The 20,630-nt window shown below is 39.9% G+C and overlaps 1 protein-coding gene across 22 annotated transcripts in view; it reads right to left on the reverse strand.

Moving 5' to 3' along the window:
• TENM1 (teneurin transmembrane protein 1) overlaps positions 1-20,630 on the reverse strand; it is an 873,984-nt gene that overhangs the window by 286,686 nt on the left and 566,668 nt on the right. For 10 of the 22 annotated variants that reach the window (XM_072929129.1, XM_072929141.1, XM_072929139.1 and 7 more), the window contains one exon: positions 16,862-19,673. The exons of 9 other annotated variants lie outside the window; for them this stretch is intronic. The gene's annotated coding sequence lies outside the window, so the exon portion shown is untranslated. 3 more of the 22 variants (XM_072929137.1, XM_041716262.2, XM_072929138.1) reach the window with 3 other exon arrangements.

Genomic DNA, 20,630 nt, shown 5'->3' on the forward strand with positions numbered 1-20,630 from the left:
AACCATGTCAAGTTGGGTGAGTCTAAAGGAAAGGAAAAAATTTCACAACCTTTAATAAAAGGAACGAAACATATTTTTGTGCTTCAGTCAATTGCCATCAGTACCTATGTGGCATTTATTTTTCCTAATTTGAACACTAAAAATAATATTCTATGTTCATAGCATCATATGCTCATATATCACAAAAAAGGAAAAAACCCCAAATAATGGCACTCTAAGTTCTTTCAGAAGAATGTCCAAGAGAAATAACTGAAATTTTCTTGTGATTTTTTTTTCTGGAAACACTGAATTAATAATAAATCATTTACTCCAGCAGATATGATAATTATGTAGTAACAAATTAGTTTACCTGGATAATAGTTCTATTTAGATTCCCCACAATCATCTGGTTTATAGTTACTTGAATCAGTGCATTTTAGATTTGCTGTGATGGTCTTGCTAAATCTGTTTTCCATGTTTGTTGACTCACATTTTCAAATATTCTGAAAAGTTTGTCTAGTTTGCACAGTCCAGCTGTAGGTGATGGGTAGAAGAAAATGTCAATGTTATGTAAGAAAACAGGATTGCCTTAAATATAAGAATGGTTCTTACAGATGCATTTCAGCTATTTCATGCTAAAACTAGCAAGACTTCACAGAAATGAGGGTGCTGCATCAAAAGCAACTATTGCTTCTTCACAGGACTTTGGACACCTGCAGATCTAAGAAGTACCACAGATTCAGGCCAGAAATCAAAGCTCACCTTATCCTACAAGCCACTACTCCAAAGGATGGAGAAGGAAACTGCATTTTCACTACAGTATCTCCATTTTCCACAGACACCATGGGCAGTCCTACCTGCCCACATGGCTGCAAGCAAGAAATCACACAACTGCCAAAGAAACCATTTATCAACTGAGCAACAGACTGACCTGGCAAAATCCCCATCTGTGATACAAATGCAATAGTGGCCCCAGAGATGAACCAGAAAAACGAGGAAACAGCACAGGACTTACACAAGAAGAGTCAGAATGGAGATTAATTATTGTGCCATCTGAAGGCACATGGGGTTCAAACATGCTCTCCATTGTCCATTCTGGGTGTCTGATAATCAGTAGTGAAGAAAAGGCACTTTTTCCACTCCTGATCCCTGGGTATTATACTCAAACCTGAATGCTTGTGAATTGGTTGGGTAATATACGATTGAATGACAAAAAAAGGAAGGCTAGAAATTAGGATTTTTTATGATAACATGAACACTGGGTGATTATGTTTTTCAGTGAAAGGGTGGAGAAAATTATTTCTTCAAGGTTTGCAACTTCTGTAATTCATTTTCCTTTCATTTCAAATCACTGGTCTTTGAATACCAAGTGGCATCACAAACTTAAATGAAAAGGCCTAATGGACAAAGCAGCTTCTCAGGCTCAATGGAAGACAGGATTTGACTCCCTGTTTGGGAAGTTATCTACAAAATAAAGCAACTGTCAGGTCTTCACACCAATTATTGAGGGGTGATACAGATTTCATTAATCTCTTTATGCATAAACATTGGCTGTGATACTGCTTTTCAAGACTGAGTTAGAAACTAAAACAAAAGCCAAAACCTAATGCAGAGGAAGCAGACACAGAGTATTTAATACACAGTCCTGAAATACGGAACATTTTATGGCAAGTAATACCATTTCTTTGTTGTTTCTAATAATGAGATATTCCCACCCCAAGAGAAAAAGAGGAATTCATGAGAGACAAATGCTCATCAATTACTCTTACCTTGTCACTCGAAGGACAGCAGCAAATATTGACAAAGGACAAGGTATTTATATGGAGGGAGGGAGTTTGGGGATGAGGGGTGAAAGTGACCTTTGAGTACAATTCATTGGATACACAAACACTTGAAAGGCTTCAAGGCACCACATGTATACAAGTCTGCATACACAAAGTCTGTCTACTCTTAGAAAAATAAAACTATTACATGTAGAATTTCCAAATAATTACAGGAAACCTGAAAGTGTTTTATCTATGGCAGGATTTGATTTACATCTATTCAGCTCCAAAGAGACGTCTCAGCTTCCTCTGAACTAATGTCCAACTGCAAGCTTTGGGCATCTCTTGATTTTTTTCCCCCGTTTTACTCTGCCTTAAGAATTTTTAAACGCATAAAACATGTTTAAGCACAGCTGTCACAATATTTTCCTCTCAAAAAGCAAACAGTTCTAAATCTCTCTCTAAAACCACCAGAGTATTAGGGTCTTATGCAGCACCACATTTACAACTTCTCAGTCAGTTCTCTCTTTAAAGTTGATACAGTAAAATTTAGCTCCACCATTGAAGACTGAATTTCCAAATTAGGATGTTTCACTTCTGTAGTAGTCTTAGGAAATCAGTATCTTACGAAAAGGCATTTTGGATAATTTGTTTTTCCTCAGACCAAAGTATCCAAAAATTTTCCCTGACTCTAAGAGGAGAATGTAAACTATAATTGTAATTTTGATCTACTACTGCTACACAGTATCCAACTAATCAGTAAGCCAAAACCTTAACATCTAACATGTGCACACGAAAACAGGAATCATTGTATGAATTCTAACACTTGTGTCCATGAAACACCACATAAAACTCCTCAATGTTCGCAGCATAGGTGAAAAAAAAAAGCTGACAAAACCAAATGGTGGGAGGAAAAGTGAGGCTTATTGCAAAGTTATAAGAATTTTTAAACAAAAATTGAAACAAACACCAAACGTGAAAAAAGTACAAGAAATGTTTTTGTAGAGAAACAGGCATTATTGCTCAGACAAAACTGAAAAGAATATGAGCCAGAGATGCTTATAAGCAAACAAGCAGAAGGCTAACAAGGACGTGGGCCATTGTCACATCCACATTGTAAAATTAAAAGCTGATAAAGACTGAGAATACCTTTTACAGTTCTGTAGGAGGGCTTTTACTAATTAGAAAGCAGCTACTGTCTGCCCCCAGTCTTCCAGAAAATGGAATCAAATATTTACTACTTTACTGACATTTTAACAAATTTAAAAGATGACAAACGTGTTGTATTTGTGTTCATACATTTCAATTCTAACATGCAAATAGAAACAAATGTTTAAGATGTACATAATTTTTTTTTTTTTTTCAGCCTAAAAAGAGTCTGTTATGTTACAGTTTTTTCCATCGACATCAGGAAATAGGAATGAAAGCTCATATGAAGAAGCCTCTTTTGCAAAACTCTTCAGCCTTTAGAGTTGTAAAAAGAGACTCAAAAAGGACTATGGACTAGATGATCTCCACTTAAAAAATTAAAATATGAGACCTGGGAGGAGAAAAAGTAAAAACTTTTTACTTCCACATCATCCAAATATCTACTATTGAATCGCCATAACTTAAACAAAAAATACAGTTGGAGAAAAGAAAGTCACAAGAAACAGATACAACCTGGGGGAGAATAACAATTCCTAAATTCTCAATTATTTGCTCAATTATTTGTGGAGAAGAGTATGCACATTCTCTAAAGATACACTGTCCATGGTAGCTGCTTTCCATCCTGCCAGGCTATCTAGAACTATAGGGCTGTTCTCTGCATCCTAGACTTGACAACTTTGGCTTTTTTTCCTAAATATGATGTTGCCCTCAGCTCACAAGCTCATGTTGAAGAGCTGATTTCCAAAACAACAATTATATTGGTTTCTTTGGAGTGTGTAGGAAGATCTAACAAAGATGTTATTAAAAACTGTCAGTCTAGATTGAATTAAGAAATTGTTGATGTGTTTGTCTTAACCATATTTTGTGCTAGTTTGTCTACACCCCATTTTAGAAGGATACTAGGCATATACGTTGGGTAACATTTGAGAAAGAATTCAAAACTAGTCTCTAGATTTCATTTAATGTTACTGATTTACTGCTAGTGGTTCTTAGTCATACTATAACTCAATAAAACTCAGAACATACTAGAAGTTAGGCACCCAGTAAAATGTGGCATTAGCTACTCTTACACACTATTCCTAGTGGCCAGCAAACTACTGCACAATGCAAGACTGCCCAAATTAAAAAGCCAAGCATAAGGCAAGTAAAACTTCAGTTTTATCATGGAGCTTAGAGTACAAGCAATATAAAAATATCAGCCTGATTCCAAAAGAGAGTACAAATTCATCATTGTTGGGTGGTACATTTATTTTAAAGTGGAATATTATGACAACTGAAAATAAAGTCTCTATCCATTTCCAAATGATGCTGAAAAATCACTTCAGCTGTTATGCTGTTATAAAAGCAACATATCAATCATTTCACAGTAATACTGCACTTGATTCAGTACCAATGCTGGCTATATGACTCACGTTAAGTACATACAAGTACACACAGTTTCACTTTATGATCACTAATTTTCACTGTTTAATAGCAGTATATTCAGTGGACATGCTGTTTGAATACTGATACAGATACCTCTTTACATATGAGAAAGAACAAGAAAGAAGTTTTGCAGACTTCACTGGTCTTCCACTGTGAAACCTTTCTATTAACAGGAATGTTAGCCCATGATGAAAAATATGAGTCAAGTTTTATGACTTTCCTAGATTTCTTTGAAATAAACAAGGCACCCTTTTAAAGTTAAGTGCATGAATGATTTCATGAACAGTAAAAATGTGAACAGCAAATTCTGTTGAGGATGGCACACATATGCAACCAGCATTTTCTGTTGGATACTTCCTCTGCTGAAGAAGTACAGTAACATAAGCTGACATTTGGGCACAGAAACTATTTACTTCATAGCATGCAAAGTATTAGGTGCTGAAGAAAAATTAGGGGAGTTGTGTCAGTGACCCTCAAAATACAAACCAGTTATCCTCTTGAATATTTCTAAAGATAATTAATTAAATGCCCTAAAAAAAAAAAATTAAATAGATGTGAGAACTGTGAGCAGCAATATGATCTACAATGCATAATAACCAAATGTGATACTAAGACCTGCTGTTTCTCAGTTCATCTCTCAGGAAAGCAACCTCTCTATGGCTGAGGGCTACAAATAGTTACTTTTCCCTCTTATCCAAACCGGAAAAATATATCAACATTTTTAAATGTAGGAATAACAGCTTGAACGTGCATTACCTCAAGAACTATGCAGATAAGACTTACCTTCAAATTTCATTCAGAAAATGACCTTTAAACTCCAGTCATTCACCTTACCATTGCAAATTATGGCTTCAGTTCCATTAGGCAAGTTGAAGAAAGATGTAATTGTGCAAAAATCTAACTCAAAGTTTGGATTGTTCAAAATATTCAGAACAACGCCTTGCCAAGTTTCTTTCATCATTCTTCAAACACCTTTTACTATGGAAGCAATTTTTATCTGATAACCTTTGAAATTGTTTCATATATATGATGGCAAAGAAGGAATTAACTAATTTTAATTAATTTCTTTTTTCAGTGAAATAAAATTCCAGCAAGTCCACAGTACTGAGAATGAAAATGGACAACTGTCATCTTGAATGCCATTCATTACAAAGCACCAATTTCTAGAAGAATTATAATCTTTAGCTAATGCTATCCATCCTTAGATTAATAATTTCAATGAATGCTCATTTATTTAGAGGCACATTCTTCAAATATACGTATTTATACTATACAACTGTGCCTGTGTTCAGATCAGAGGTACACTAACAGCTGGACCTGTACACTAAACGGAACCTTTCTGTGTCTGGCCACCATCTCTACCACCAACTGAAGAGTATCCAGGTCAAAATAACATTCTTTGTTTATGGATTTGTTAGAGAACTGCAGTTCAGAAACATGACATTGAACTAGAACATCCATTTTTTGATCTGGTATAGAACACCTTATGTCTGACCCCCATATTATCCCCTTACTCGTGTAAAATTTTTAAACTCCTTGTCTATAGCAAAGAACTTCACCTAAGCTGCTCAGGGAATGTCAAGAGAAAGATTTAGAAGAGGTATCTTTAGTCTTTTAGTCATAACTAAGAAAACACAGAAGTGGATGCATACTTGGCATTGCAGATCTCTGATTCTAAAAATAACTCCCCACCCACCCACAATCTTCTTGGAGAAGTATACAAGTTGACCCAAGAGTTTAAAATTGCTACAGAGCATTTATGGTTTTTTTTAGAATTCTCTTTATAAAGAAAGCCTCCATGTAACAGAAAAACCATGGGGAGAGTATAGATCTAGGTCAGCTTTGCTGCTTTGAAAACCTAGAAGTGTAAGATCCGGAGCAGGACACAGCTGCCTATATATGAATGTGCAACAGGTACTTGGTACTTTACACTCCTGCCTCAAAAACTGTTCCTGTTCTGCTAAAAAATCTGACACCTGACTATTTAAAGCTATGTTACTCTGCCACTGCTGGCTATCCACCTCAGGGGTCCTAAGGGATCTTCCCAAACACCACTGATGGGTGTGTGGAAGGAGGAAAGAACTGGAGAAGATAAAAAGGCACCCGGCACCCAAGAGGGAAGAACATTCCTGCATTGGAGAGAGGGCAATGCACCTTGAGAGGTGAGCGGAGCAGCTCTCTCAGACTTCTAAGACCAAGCAGCAGAAGCAAATAAAACAGAGTTGCTTTATTTCCCCATTATCTGTACACCAGAAGGGGAAAAGTGAATTTGGATATAATCTGGGAATCCTCAGAAACAGTACATAATAAATTACACTGCAGGGAGTGTCATCTACATATCCCCCAAAACAGATGAGTTATTTCAGCAAGCAGGAAACAACAAATCTTTATTTCTACTAATTCTGTTATCATTGCCCCTTAGGCCAATACAGCTCATATAATATCAAATTTTAGCTATGTGCTTCCCCAGAAAGATAATCTTTCTGAAACAATGTCCTTTCCTGCCCTTCTTTTGTAAATATACAAATCTCACCCCGTGTAAGAAAAAGCAATGGAACATTTAAAAGGACTAAAATAGTAGTTCTTGCAAATGATAGATTTTTTTAATGAGCACTACTTAGCAGAGAGCTCAATTTGAGTTGCTATGGTAGAGAAAGTTTGTTTTCCCATTAGTAATGAACTATGCCTTTGTACTCAAATGGAACAAGATGCTCAGCTCCCAGGATAACTATGAGGAGAAGAGCTTGTTCTATTCTGCAGACAAAGTAGATACCATACTTAAGGTTTTGTCCCTAGGAGCTAAAACCATAACAGAAGACCAGTTTTGTTAACAGTTTAACGGAATAACCTTTTAAAAGTTTCCATAATATAACATTATGACCTAAAGCAATTTTGATACAAGTTTCCTGTGGTCATAATCACCTTCATGGTACATATAGTTGTTTTCTCATCTATTAACAGCCTTGTAATTCCACAGCCCTTTTATGTTGGAACACTAAGTCAGCTTTGGAGGGAAATTTTTGTACCAATGCAAACAACTTCTGTTAATAGGCACAATGCTATTTAAGTCTTTTAGTGCCTATAGACAATAGGCATCAAGAACACATTTCTGACCCCCAGGCAAAGCATCAGGGAAAAACCAAAACAACAACTATGAGGTTTATTTCTTAATTACAATGAGCTGTCTGCAAATTACGGGCAAAATACCCTTGAACCGATCTCACTCATTCTTCGTGTAGGAAATTAATACTGACGTTGTTTCTGCATATCAGTTAATAGTAAATAAACATTTACTGGAGGGATTTTTGAAAAATGCCTCATTTCTACTTCTAATTTATTTCAAACTTTGTCATTTTTACAATTCCCATTAATACATTGTCCAAACAATAATGCAGAAGGTTGGTTCTAGATTTGTTGTCGTCTACTTCTCTCATTCTCTTCACAAGAAATCTGTGGAGAGGGTCACAGTTTAGTGAAAATAAGTGAAACTCGTGCACACACCAAAACATTACATCTCCCCTTACAAATCACAGCAATCTCAGTGGTCAGTGTGAAGATGGATCATAGAATCACAGAATGTCCTGAATGGAAAGAGCCCTCAGGGATCACTGAAGTCCAGCTCCTGGCCCCACACAGGACCCCGCAGTGATCACACCCTGGGTTTGAGATCACTGTCCCAGCTGCTCCTTCCTGAACTCTGGCAGAGTTGGTGCTGTGACCTGGGGAGCCTGTCCCAGTGCACAGCTCCGTGCCATTAGGGTGTCCAACACACCTTGATAGTTTTCACTCTAATGGGACACAACAAAGACCCCCAGGAAATCTCAGACCTTGTTCTAGAGAAGACAACCTGAACCACAAAGCACACAGCTGAGCCACCAGTGCCCTTTCTTTTCAGCCCAAGACAACTTCCTTTTCTGGGAGAAAACTGGAAGTATTTTTCTAGCTACCTCCCAGATCTGAAGTAATTAGGAAGGCTATTTTGTTTTTTTACAAAATACCTACATAACATGTAGCTATACAGATACAGTAATGATAATCCAGTAACAAAAGAAGAAGAAAAAAAAAAACCTCAAAATGCTACACTTTCCTGTCCTTCTCAAGTTTCATACAATTTCTCAGAATGTAACAGTTGGGTTTAAAACCTAAAAAAAGTAGTGACACCCAAATCCAAGTGGAAAATTCAAGACAAAGCAACACCACCTAAAGAACAGAGAAGCACACCAAGCTGAAGCAGTTCACTTTTAATTTTTCAATGGATATCATGATTCAATGTAACCTCTAGAAAAGCTGTGAAGTTAAGGTTTTTACTGACCCTGTTGCCATGAATCTTCCTGTGAGATTTGACATAAACAAAAAATATACCAGAAGTTAATTATACAGGACCCCACTGTAGTCCAACACAAGCTCAGAGGTAGGGGAAGCACATGTACATGTCACTACAAATATTTAGACAAGAAGTTCAGTGTTTGATTACATCAGTCAAGGCAAATTTATAATAGTTCAGATCTGCCAAAAGCATTTTGCTAACAAGTGGCATCAGTGGCATGAGTCTGCCTGTGGCAACCTACCTGGAACATGACAGCAAATGGGGAACACCCTTGGCCTTTGTCACTGCTCCAGTCACACAGCTTCATTCTCCTGCTCTACCTCACCTCATCTCTCATCCTCACTCTGCACCATTTTCAAATCACTTTCAGCATATTCAGTTTTGCTTTGGCATAGAAGAGCAGCTGGTTTCTTTCTCTTTCAATTTATTTCGCACCTATTCTTTCTGCCCAAATATTTTCTAAATGATGCCCAACTTAAACTCTTGAATGCCCAACATTTCTCTGGTATCATACTATCACACTGGAGGAAGCAGGTAGAGCTCTCTTTGCAGAGAGACACTGAACAGTAGCACCCTACTAAGAGCCTTTTCCCTTTGATTTCATTCCATGGTTTTTACTCCCATCTTTTACTTCCCTTGGTATTTTAAAATTAGCTTATAAATTCTGAGGAGAAAGGGTAACAGTAGATTTTTCATACTGTATTCTAACATGCAATAGAAGAGTGATTCTTGATTGAGTTTTTTTCTTTTTAAGGATGTAGACAGTTTGGGTTATACTTTTCTGGAGGAGATCTGCCTCTATCTAAAAGTAATTATTTTCATACGTAGAAAAGTAATGACATAGAATACAACTTTTTAAAAAACCCAAAATCTAGAAAACACTCAATTTTATTTGGAAATAAAGACAACTACTAAGGATACCCTGGTACTATAACCATGCCCTTTCATACAAAATATTGGGCTCTCAATAGCTTTATTTTATTTAGGAGTACATCTTGAATATGCTTCCAATGAAATATTTTAAATGGATATGGTACTTATGTTTGCAGAATGTTTTCATGCATTTACTTTGCATTTGTGACTTAATATGCAGCCCTAAACTTATCCCTTAGGTGTGGCAATCCCCACTGTTAAAAAGGCAAAACAAAAAAGCTGAACACACTATTTAAACAATCTATTTCAAACAGATGTCAAGACACATTTTATTATTTTTAGATCAGACCATTTATGAGCAAAGAAAAAGATCTTCTAACCTAAAATGACTCTTATTTACTCTCCACGTTCAATCCATAAGATAAAACATTACCAAAATATGAAGAATCATTATTTAATTTACTGCAGCTTCTCATGTTCTGGTGTGAAATCCACCGTCACATCATGCTAGAACTGTTTATACTTCACTCACTATCACTTTGTCATTATATAAATATACATTAGTTACACAAAAATGGTTCCAGATTTTCAAGCTCTAATGAAGATGCTGGACTTCTCTGGCTGAGTGACACAGCTGAGCTCTTGGTGCTTATCCTCAGACATTGGCTCACCCTCTGAACACCTTGCACACTGACCACAGCTGTTGTGATGAAATAAGAGCCTGCAAACAGTCACAGCTTCTGTTTGTTAAGAACCAGTGCACACTAGAAAGAGTCCATGCCCTTTACGTATCTACAAACAGAAGCACATGTGGAGAAGGAGCAGGTAATACACATTTCTCTTGTGCCATTCCTGCATCTGACTTTAAGTAATTTCTTTTAAAAATGAGAACTTGTCTCCATCTGATAGCAACGTGGACAGTACACTTAGCACCAGCATGCTGATGTTTACTGAAATGTCAAAGGTTACTCATTAAGCATGGGACAGGAATGACTAACACTTCAAGGGCCCCATTTTTGTTGGCTTGCTGATTGATAGCATGGCAGCAGTAAGAAATGATAAAACTCTATATAATTGTATGTCTGTAAACATAGAAGAGACAGTTTTTAAAATCACAGACACCTATGATCTAGCAGTCATATTCTGAGACTTATGAAATAAAAATTAATTTTTGATTATTTTTATTAATTTGAGCATATGGTCTACATTCAGTGCAACACACAAAAGATGACTTCCAATATAACCCAATTTCCATACATCTGCCATTTCTAGATACAGGTACAAGTCTGAAAGCACAAAAGTTTATATGGCAAATACCTAACAGAACTCCAAAGCTTCTCCATTCAATACCCAATCACACAAACTCAAGAAATCCAACATGTAGGTTCCATATTCAGCAGAGGAGAATATACAAGTCTTCAACATCTCAGTTCTCCAAAATAAATCCCATCCTCACTCCCGGCTGATGAATCTGTTACATTAAATTTTGCCTCTTCATCAGTTCAAGGGAAAATGGAAACATGCTGAGTTCAATACAGAAGCTTCAACATCAAGCTACAGAACAGACAAAGCTTTAGTGCTGTCAGGAAGTGAACTGCTTCTGAAAGCTTGAAAAGAGCTTCCTTTTCTTTCAGACTAACTGGAACTTTAACAGAGAAGCTTTGAAAATACCAGTTACTTACTGACAGATAATCAGAATCCAGCTAGACTGGCAACAAGAGCACTCAACTCACATGCCCGATCTGTGGAAAGGGCAGGTAGAGTAAAACATCCTTGGCTCAAGAAAGTAAGAGAAAGAAGTAGCAAAACTTCCTCCATGTAAGTAAATAAAGATTACTCAGCAACATGAATATGAGAAATGCCTCATCTCCTTGCACACCAGAATGCTCTTCACAAAGTCATCTGTCTTTTTTTCCCCTTAGGGACTTTCTATGGAGATTAATTTTTATGCCTCGTTTCATTATTATTCAGGAAACTGCTTTAGATTTTGTGTTCAAATATAACAGCAACATTTAAGTTAGAAACTGCAGTTTCAGGATGCATTTTCCCCACCATTTCAGGACTCATTTCAACTTTTAAAACACCTTGAAATTACTCTCAATGTAGAAGTTACAAGTAAAGGAGTTTTCATCCTCTGGATGGTATTTTTTTCCTGACATTCAATTAACCCTGTATCACTGATATTAATATTTCAATTTCCACTGAAGTTGTATTTCTGGTGCTTTTTCGTTGCTCAAACAGGTTTTTAAATTTATTAAATGTACATTAAGGCAAAACCAATGGCATTTAATATAGTGAATTAAATGAACAGGTAACACCTACAAGCTATTCAAAAAACATAGAGAACCATCTAAATTACTTCTCCTGTCAAGTATAAATACTAGTGACATTATCATGTTGCATAATGCTAACTACAGCTATAATATATACACAAACATTTCCAGGTTATATTGCATCAAATTTCAAGATGTATGAAGGCTTTAAAGCAAAACAAAACAAAAACAAACAAAACCCCCCCCCAAACAAAAACAAAAAAACAAAGCCCCTCCAAAAAAACCAGAAAACACTTAAACATTAACAATTAAAAACGAGTTTTTCTGAAGTTAGATGGAAATGGCAGACTTTAGCTTCATCCACATGAACTGATTTTTAAGCCAACCAGTAAAGACTTTTTTTAAAATGAATTAATATTTATGTGGTTCCAGCCATAGGCAAAGATGGATGAGGACTGAAATCTGCTCATTTAAGCATAGTCTCCTCATCATGAAATACAACAGAAGAGTCTCAAGAACAGGCTTATCAAAGTGCCAAGATAAGAATATAACTAATATCTCCTTTTGACTTAAGCAGCATCAAAATCTTACTTTCCATCCAACAGAAGTACCATTTAACATAATTTCCCTTTTATTTTACTCGTAGAGATTAACTGACACATAGTACATGTCTGTCTCTTTCTTAGTTAATTGATTCACAGAAAGCAGAACAATAGCAAGATACGTATTGGATAGTCAGTTTGGAGTAGGCAGCTACCACTGACAGTTCTATCATAGTCTAAAACCTATAGCTACAGCTGTACTACGGAATATTTCTGTGCATATGTAATAGCTCAGCCAAATATTACTGCACTGTGTGCTTGCTCAAGAAACCATAAAAAGTAAGTTAGTAAAATGGCAAGCTGAGGGAGAGACAAGTCTACTTCTAACTGAATTCAATAAACTTTGAATATGCCACTTATCAGTACTTCAGGAAATTGCTCAATCTTTTAAACTAAGTATCTACCTGGCAAAATGATGATGATGCTCTTGATGAGCATCACTGAGAAACTGGGAAGATGCAGAAGCCCTCAATGATGCAGTGCTGGTCTGGCAGAACTATGGCAAGGTTGATATGCTGGTAGCTGGCTGATCTATCTGCCACCACAGATGACAGATTTTCATGCTACCTAGACTAAAGTTAGATACAGAGCTTTTTGTTCCCTGGTGGGATTTCAGTTTTGTCATACCAGTTACAAACCAGCATCATACAGAAACGCAGCACTGGTGATGAACAGAAGGTTGGATAACCAGCTCTAACTTTCCTGTATCAATAGAGTGTAAAACTAAATCAACCCCTACTGGAGAGCAACAGAATCACTTTAATATGTTTCCACCTAGGATTACACACAATCTTACATCATAAACATCAGAATTGTTTTCTAAACATGGTATTTTTTTCTGAACCAAAACCATCACCAGTCTTAGCTTTAATGTGGTTTCCCCAAACACAGCAAGCATTTTAAATTGTGAGATAAGAATTATTTTTATTTGTTCGTTGGAAAGGACTGTAGTCAAATACTGATATCAACAACAATGACTCTAAGAGGATAAGAGGTAAGGGTTTCCAGCTGAAGGTGAGTCAATTTAGATTAAGGAAGGAGTTTTTATAGTATAGGTGATGAGACACTGGCACAGGTTGACCAGAGAGGTGGTAGATGCCCCATCCTTGGAAGCATTCATGGTCAGGTTGGAAAGGGCTCTGAGAAACCTCATCTACTTGAAGATATTCCTGCTGATTGCAGGGGAGTTGGACTGGATGACCTTTAAAGGTCCCTTTCAACCCAAACAATTCTATGACTCTATGAAACTCTCCTTACTGTTTTAATACTGTCATATTTATTGGTAACTTCTGCATAGGTTTTAGAAATGTAAGTTGTCATCAACTTGTGTATGTAATGCACAAAAATCTTGGGAAATCTAAAGTTTGTACACTGGGATTATAAGTGAACTTTAAAGGTGAGCAAAGGAAAGGTGAGAAAGCAAATACAGTACTTTCTTTTCTTAACTCATATAAATGCTGCGTAAGTATTACAGAACTTTATGCACCTACCACTTTAAAACACTAAAGAAGCTAAACAGATTAGTGACTACAGTACATTAAATTGTTTCCACCAACAATTACCAAACCACAGTTTGACTTGATCCTATTTCCACAACTTTGAAGGCAGAAAATTTTGGACCTCAAATCAGTAGACTCAGGACTGGTGGGCCTTTAGAGAAAAAGCAAAACTGTATTAAGTCTTTTTGGTCTACAAAAGTTATCATTAACTAGCTGTGCTGAACTGTCCAATATAAGCAACAGGCACATCTAAATTAAGAAGTAGCAGACAAGAAAACAGAAACTCATGAATTTCAGACATAGTCCCATCACCAATTTGTACCTGGACTCTAAAATGTTTCAAAATCTAGTCCCACTACAGTCATTGTGAGATACTGGCAGTCACCGTGACAGAAGCAAAGCCAGGAAACATCGTTCTCAGTCTGTAAAATGGCAACAAAATATATTCCAACCCAAATGGAGGGGACTGTTCTCCCATATTCAAAGTCCTGAGATTGTGATAAATTTAGCAGCATTATTCTTCTTACATTTTTCAGATTAAGATCATTTAAAAATTAAATGCATACCGTTTAGACCTCATGAATCACATTGAAATAATGTCCTGTCTGCTCCAATTACCATCAACACCAACCCTCCAAATTTCCTATCTCAATAGAAAAGAGGAAGTATAGATCTACCTACTCCTAAGCCATTACTGCAGAGCATAACGCTGCACACCTCCGCATGTGACCACAGGCACAAGTGTGAGCAACCAGGTAATTTCTTCAGTTTTCAAAACTACCACTTTAACTACGATGCCACATCAGATGGGTAATAGATTTCCTTTGTCACAGTTTTCCTCACATTATACTGCTTTTATAGAACTCTGAATACACTTCAATGGCGTTTTTACACATAAGCCATCAATACAATATGTTCATTTACCTCCACATCTGACTACTTGAAGTGTTGAGAGTAGTAATTTACATTCCTACATTCTTAAAAGCGGCTTTTAGTAAGAATTTTCTTGTTTCCTATTTATACACATCATTTAAATACTTAAAATTTGGCAACTGAAAGGAACTGTCCCCTTTAAAATAAAGGATTTATATTTCAGTATTTTAAATATAATTTTCTTGGGATCTTATTTGGTTTTGATTGTTTGAAATTTTTTAAAGATCAGATATTCAGAGAAAAATTTTATTGGCTGTATGTTATTCAGAAAACTTCTAAACATTCACAAAACAGTGATTAAAAAAACCAAACAAAAAAGCACACCAAAACAATAAAAAACACACAAGACTGAGAGAGGTTCCTAAATGTCCCAGCAGTTTAGAGACTTGAGTTCTTAAACCAGCAAGCCAAAATCCCCAAGACACACAATTATATTAAAACTACACTATCAACTTCTGATGAATTTATGTTATCAATATTATATCTATAGGGGTAGCAGGCTATTGAGAAGTCTGTGAAGAAGTCTTTTGAGATTAATCCACAGCATTAAGGGTCATGTATAAAATAAGCTTTGAAAAGAAACTATGGACAAGAAAGAAGGAAAGCTATTGGGCTGTGTTCGCCTTCTGATGTATAGCTCTTCCCCTACTACAGTTTATCTTGCTATCTGTGATTCACTAAGTGCTCACTACAACACCAGGAATTCCGTACTTCAAATATCAAATTGTTTTATGTTAAGCTGCATAATTAACAGGCAAAACCCAGGCACTAGGAGTGGTGGGGGTTTGTTACTGCAAAACCATTTGGAGACACAGAAGATGTCTGAGATGCTTGCCCCACCACACGGACAGTTGGTATTTATTTCCATAGTACAGTGTATCTGACTCGTTAATTATCAGGGAAGCATCAGCACAATCAAGATGGGTATCTACAACCTATGGATATTGGGAAAACAATCAATAAAAGACTATCACTAAGGTAGTTACTACACAGTCTAAAGAGATAGCATATATTTAAGCCAAATAAAGGGGAAGGTGGGGAGTTCTTGGCATTGATTTCAGTATTAGAACACGTAAAGCCCAGATCTGCTAAGGTAAAGGTGTTGCCATTCAGCACGGTAAGAACTGACAGTTAATACTACAGAGGCAGGTTCCTCACGATGTACCACAATCATATCCACAGCCGGTCTGAGCACACATCACGCTTAAACCGTCAGTCACGAGCTACAGCTGTAAGGTATTTTAGAGAAAAAACAGCTGGAAGCAGCAGAGCAGTCTAACGATTGTATGTACACACGCCTTGACTAAGAGAGATTACCAGATCCTACAATCGGTGGCAGGAGCATACACCAAACACACGTTTAGCAGATTTACGCCTCAGGAGCGGCGAGCCATCGGGCTGCCCCATCCTCCATCTGGGAGCGAGCGCGGTCCCGCTGCCCCGGAGGAGCCACCTCACCCTGCGCGCACCGGAGATGCGGCTTTTCATGTGAGCGGCCCGGGCGCTCCCGCAACGCCAGCGCGGAGCCGGAGCCCGGCCCCCGGCAGCGCCCCGCCTTTCGCCGCCGCACCCCGCGGAGAGCCGCGCACCGCGCCGCCGCCCGCCCCGCCTCGGGCACGGGGAGCCGCTGCCGCCCGCGGCGATGGCACCGCGGCGGCGGTCAGAGCGCCGCTCCGCGCCCGGCCACCGCGGGCGAAGGAGACCCCCTGTAGGCGTGCGGGGCGCCGGGGCTCAGCCCCGAGCGCGGCATCGCTGCCGGGCGCCCGCTCCCGCAGCAGCCGCCCGGTGCCCGCACGCACCGCCCCGGAGCCCCGCAGCCGCCCGCCGGCACCTGCCGCCCGCGCAGCGCACCCGGAGCCGCACGTACACACCCAGTGCCATGCACAAAATCCCCCCGGAGCGCCCGGCGGCTCCCGCTCCGGCGGGGCAAGGCACCCCCGGCGCTCCCCTCGTCGCCCCGTCTCGGACGCCGCTGCCCCCCGCGAAACGCGAAGTTCGGGCGCCCGCGGCGCCGCTCCCGCCTCCCCGGCAAACTTACCGAGCGCGGCCACCGGCTGAACTTTCAGCAGCGCCCCGGCTTAGCCCCGCCGACGGCTTCGCCCATCGCCTCTAGGTGCGGTGCCCGCGCCCCGCTCCGCTGCGACGCGGGCCAATATAAATCCACATCGCCGCTGCCGGCGGCTCCCCCGCAGCCCGCCCTGGCCCCTCCGCCCCGCCGGGGGAACGCGCCGCTGCCGCCGCTCGCTCCGCACTGCCCGCGGCGGGAGCTGCCAGCCGAGGCGTGAGGGGACGCGGGGCCGGCGCGGCGCAGCCCCGGCGCTGCTGCCGCCGCCGCCGCTCTCCGGCGGGTGTAGTGTCAGCGGCGCCGCTCGCTCTCAGGGTGGGATTTTTCTTTTTTTTTTTTTTTTTTTCCTCTTTTTTTTTTCCCCCTTTTCGGCTCCTCCGCTGTTAATGAGCATGCCCGGGAGAGCTGCGCAGGCGCCTTGCCCACCGCCGCGCCTCGAGCCGCCTCGCGCCGACCTCGGCGGGCGAGGCTGAGGGGGCGCGAGCCGCGGCGGGGCTGACCCGCGGCAGGGGCGGCACCGGCACCGGCACCGGGACCGGGCAGCGGCGCCCCAGCCGGGCCCGCCCGCGCCGGGCAGGGTTCGGGCGGAGTTCGCCAAGTCTGCGGGCAGGTGAGGCGGCTGCGCTCACCTGAGGGAGGGATGCTGCCCCGGCCCCGCGGGGATCCGCCGCCCGGCCCGGGGAAAGGGAGGAAAGAACGCCCCACCGGCGGGCCTCTGCCTCGAGGTGTAGCGCAGAACATATTTTAAATAATTTACCTTGCTCGGGAAATCAGACCGATAGTGGAATTAAGGCTTGGGAGAGGGACGCTGATTTATACAAGGTGCTTCAGCAGCTTTCCTTTCATGATCTGACTTTATTAAAGTGGGGATCTCCTGTGGCCACCTCAATTAACAGCCCCGGGTCTTAGTGCAGGGGAACTTCATCTGGTGATGATCTCCATAATTTCATCATTTCTACACGGTTTATGCTCAAGAAGGCATGCAAGGCATAAAGGTTATTGCCACCTGCTCTTTTCACAACAGCTAATTCTGCAGCAGCACTTATTCATAAAAATGTTGTTGTGCTAAAGAAATCCAAGGAACTGGAAAAGGTGTGCCTCTGAGGCTGGACCTGGCTCATCCGTCTGTCTCCATCCTGCTCTGTGTTCACATGGGTACTGCTCACACCTATCTGTCAATTCCTAAAAATCACTGAGGTTATTTACGTCCTTTAGCTTGTGCATTCAACCCCAGGAAAACATTGGGGGAAAGCATGCAATTCACTATTGTTGTTACTTTGTGAGTTTCATAAGTCTCTTGTAAGTTTCTGCACAAACCACCCAAAGTGGAGTCCTTTTGTTTACTCTGTACTGTGCCTCAGAACATAACTTCATTCATAAAGTTAGTTTATGGTGTTTGCATAAGTATTTGGGGAAAATAACATCTTCAAGGTACCTCTATAATATCTTGGAATGCATAAATAAAAATAATAAATTAGGCAAAATAAACTGTTGTTCTATACATTACTTTTACAGGAAGCCCAGAAAAGCCAGAAGTAACCAAATCTATTTCTCATGAATCATGAAGCTAGTCAAACAATCTCCATCATTAACTATTTCTGAAAGTTAATTATTTTAAACCAAAACAGTCTTCTCAAATTTTAGTCCTGGTAGGTGGAGTAATTCCTTAGCAGTATAGATCAATCTGAGTTCTTCTGAGCCTAAAGTAAAAGGTAAATTTCCTTTCCAGTAGACATGGTTGCTTTGGTTTCTTCTCTCTCTGGACAGACCTTGTTTTTCATTAACACAAAAATTAGATAAAATGGATTGAACATGAAGCTAACTCAAAACCAAAGAAATAAAAAGGTCTTGAATGAAGTCACCATGTTAGTCACAGAAACATAAACCAAGATAGGTAACCCATCTGGATTCCAGATTTTAAGATAGTACCAAAGGCAAATAAATATTGCTCTGCTGTGGGCAGACAAGGAACACAAATTAATAATAATTCTTCTTCTTGGAATCCTATGGAATTGCCTGTTGTACTCATTAACATATAGTAGTCATAAAAAGATGGTAGCTTCATCAAGGGAAGGCATAGAAAAGTAACTATTGGAGGTGGACATTCAATTCTACCTCTGTCTCTTCAACCACTGCTGAGGTAAATGAAACAAAATGGATCAACTCAGCAGTGGAAAATTGTTGCCAGGTATCAAGTGGAGTGTCTGATGTGTGTGTGTGTATATATATATATATATGTGGAATTTTGGGTGTGTTACATGCAAGCTCCAACAGAAATAGGAACAGATTCCAGTGAGAATCTCATGGGATAATATAAGTGGGACAATAAGAGTTAAGGGGAAATGCTCCAGTAGAAGGAACAGATACAGAGAGCTTTCCAAGAATCAGGATGAATATTTTTACACATGGCAACAAGAGTCCTTAAGCACATCAAACCAAAATGCCTTTAGGTCTGACCCTCAGATTTCACAGCTAAGCCTGCTAAACTAGTTTAAAAGAAAGCAACAAGTAAAATATTGCTAGATCTGCTGGTGCCAAATGGCGTTTTCTTACACAGGTAGGTTTCTATAGTATTACAGCTCTCTGCAGTGGAGATTTTCTCTGTAAGTAGCAGGGGATGGTGTCTCAAGTGCACTGGTGCAACACTCATTGTTGCAGCCCTGATGCTAAGGACTGGTTTGACACCTTTTGGCTCTCTCAAGTTCAGATGAACCTCCTGAGTCAGTCATTGTCTTTACCTGGTGAGTTATGCTGAAGAACTGGTTTTAAGTTATTCTCATGCCTCCTGTGGGAATAGAGAAAATTTCCTTCGTTGCAACAATCTCTGAGACACAGCTGCTGGTCTCACAGCTGAAGAGGAACTTTTTAACCCATCTAGGTTAGGATATCTCCATTCACCAAAGTTCTCTGTGCTTCTGAGAATGATGCTGAGAGCTCCTCTTTGTGCTTCTCTTGTTTCAATCAGATGAAGTCCTCAAAAGCTCCAAAATTGTGGGGAATTATCCTAGTTTATACTAGACTGCTTTCTTGACAACTGTGAGATGTAAGACACTTCCCTAACTAGTTGAAGTGGTTGTTTGATTTACCATTTGTGGAAATTACTCCTTCTTACAGTTAAAAGGCTTCAAAACACAGAGGCAAGAGGTCAGCCAGATCCCAATGCTAAATACACAAAATACAAGGTTCAACTTCATAGAATCACAGAATAGTTTGTGCTGGAAGGGACCTTTAAAAACCATTGAATTCCAACCCCCTACCATGTGCTGGCTCACCTTTCAGTAGACCAGGTTGTTCAGAGCTCCATCCAGTCTGACCTTGAACACTTCAGGGATGGGGAACTCACAGCCCCCCAGGCAAGCTGTGCCAGCACCTCACCACCCTCACAGCAATGAAGCTCTTCCTAATACCTCGTCTAAACCCACCCTTGGGCAGCTTGAAGCTATTCCCCCTTGTCCTGTCACTCTATGTCCTTGTAAAAAGTTTCTCTTACAGCTCTCTTACTGTCCTGTCAGGTTTCTTTCTGTCTTTTCAACAGAAAAAGAGAAAATTATTTCAGAAAGGTGATGAAATATTTACAGTGAGTCCCTTAATACTGCTGGTAAACTGCCCAAATATAAAGGGCATTGAGATCCCAGCTGTCTGACAGAAAGTGACAGAAGGGACTGAGTGGCACCAATAACAGTGCCCTGCCCCTTTTGGAATGGGGAGAAAAATTAGAGATATTGTCAACCTGTAAAAGGAC

The sequence above is a fragment of the Taeniopygia guttata genome, chromosome 4A (genome assembly GCF_048771995.1).
Source record: "Taeniopygia guttata chromosome 4A, bTaeGut7.mat, whole genome shotgun sequence".
NCBI lineage: Eukaryota > Metazoa > Chordata > Aves > Passeriformes > Estrildidae > Taeniopygia > Taeniopygia guttata.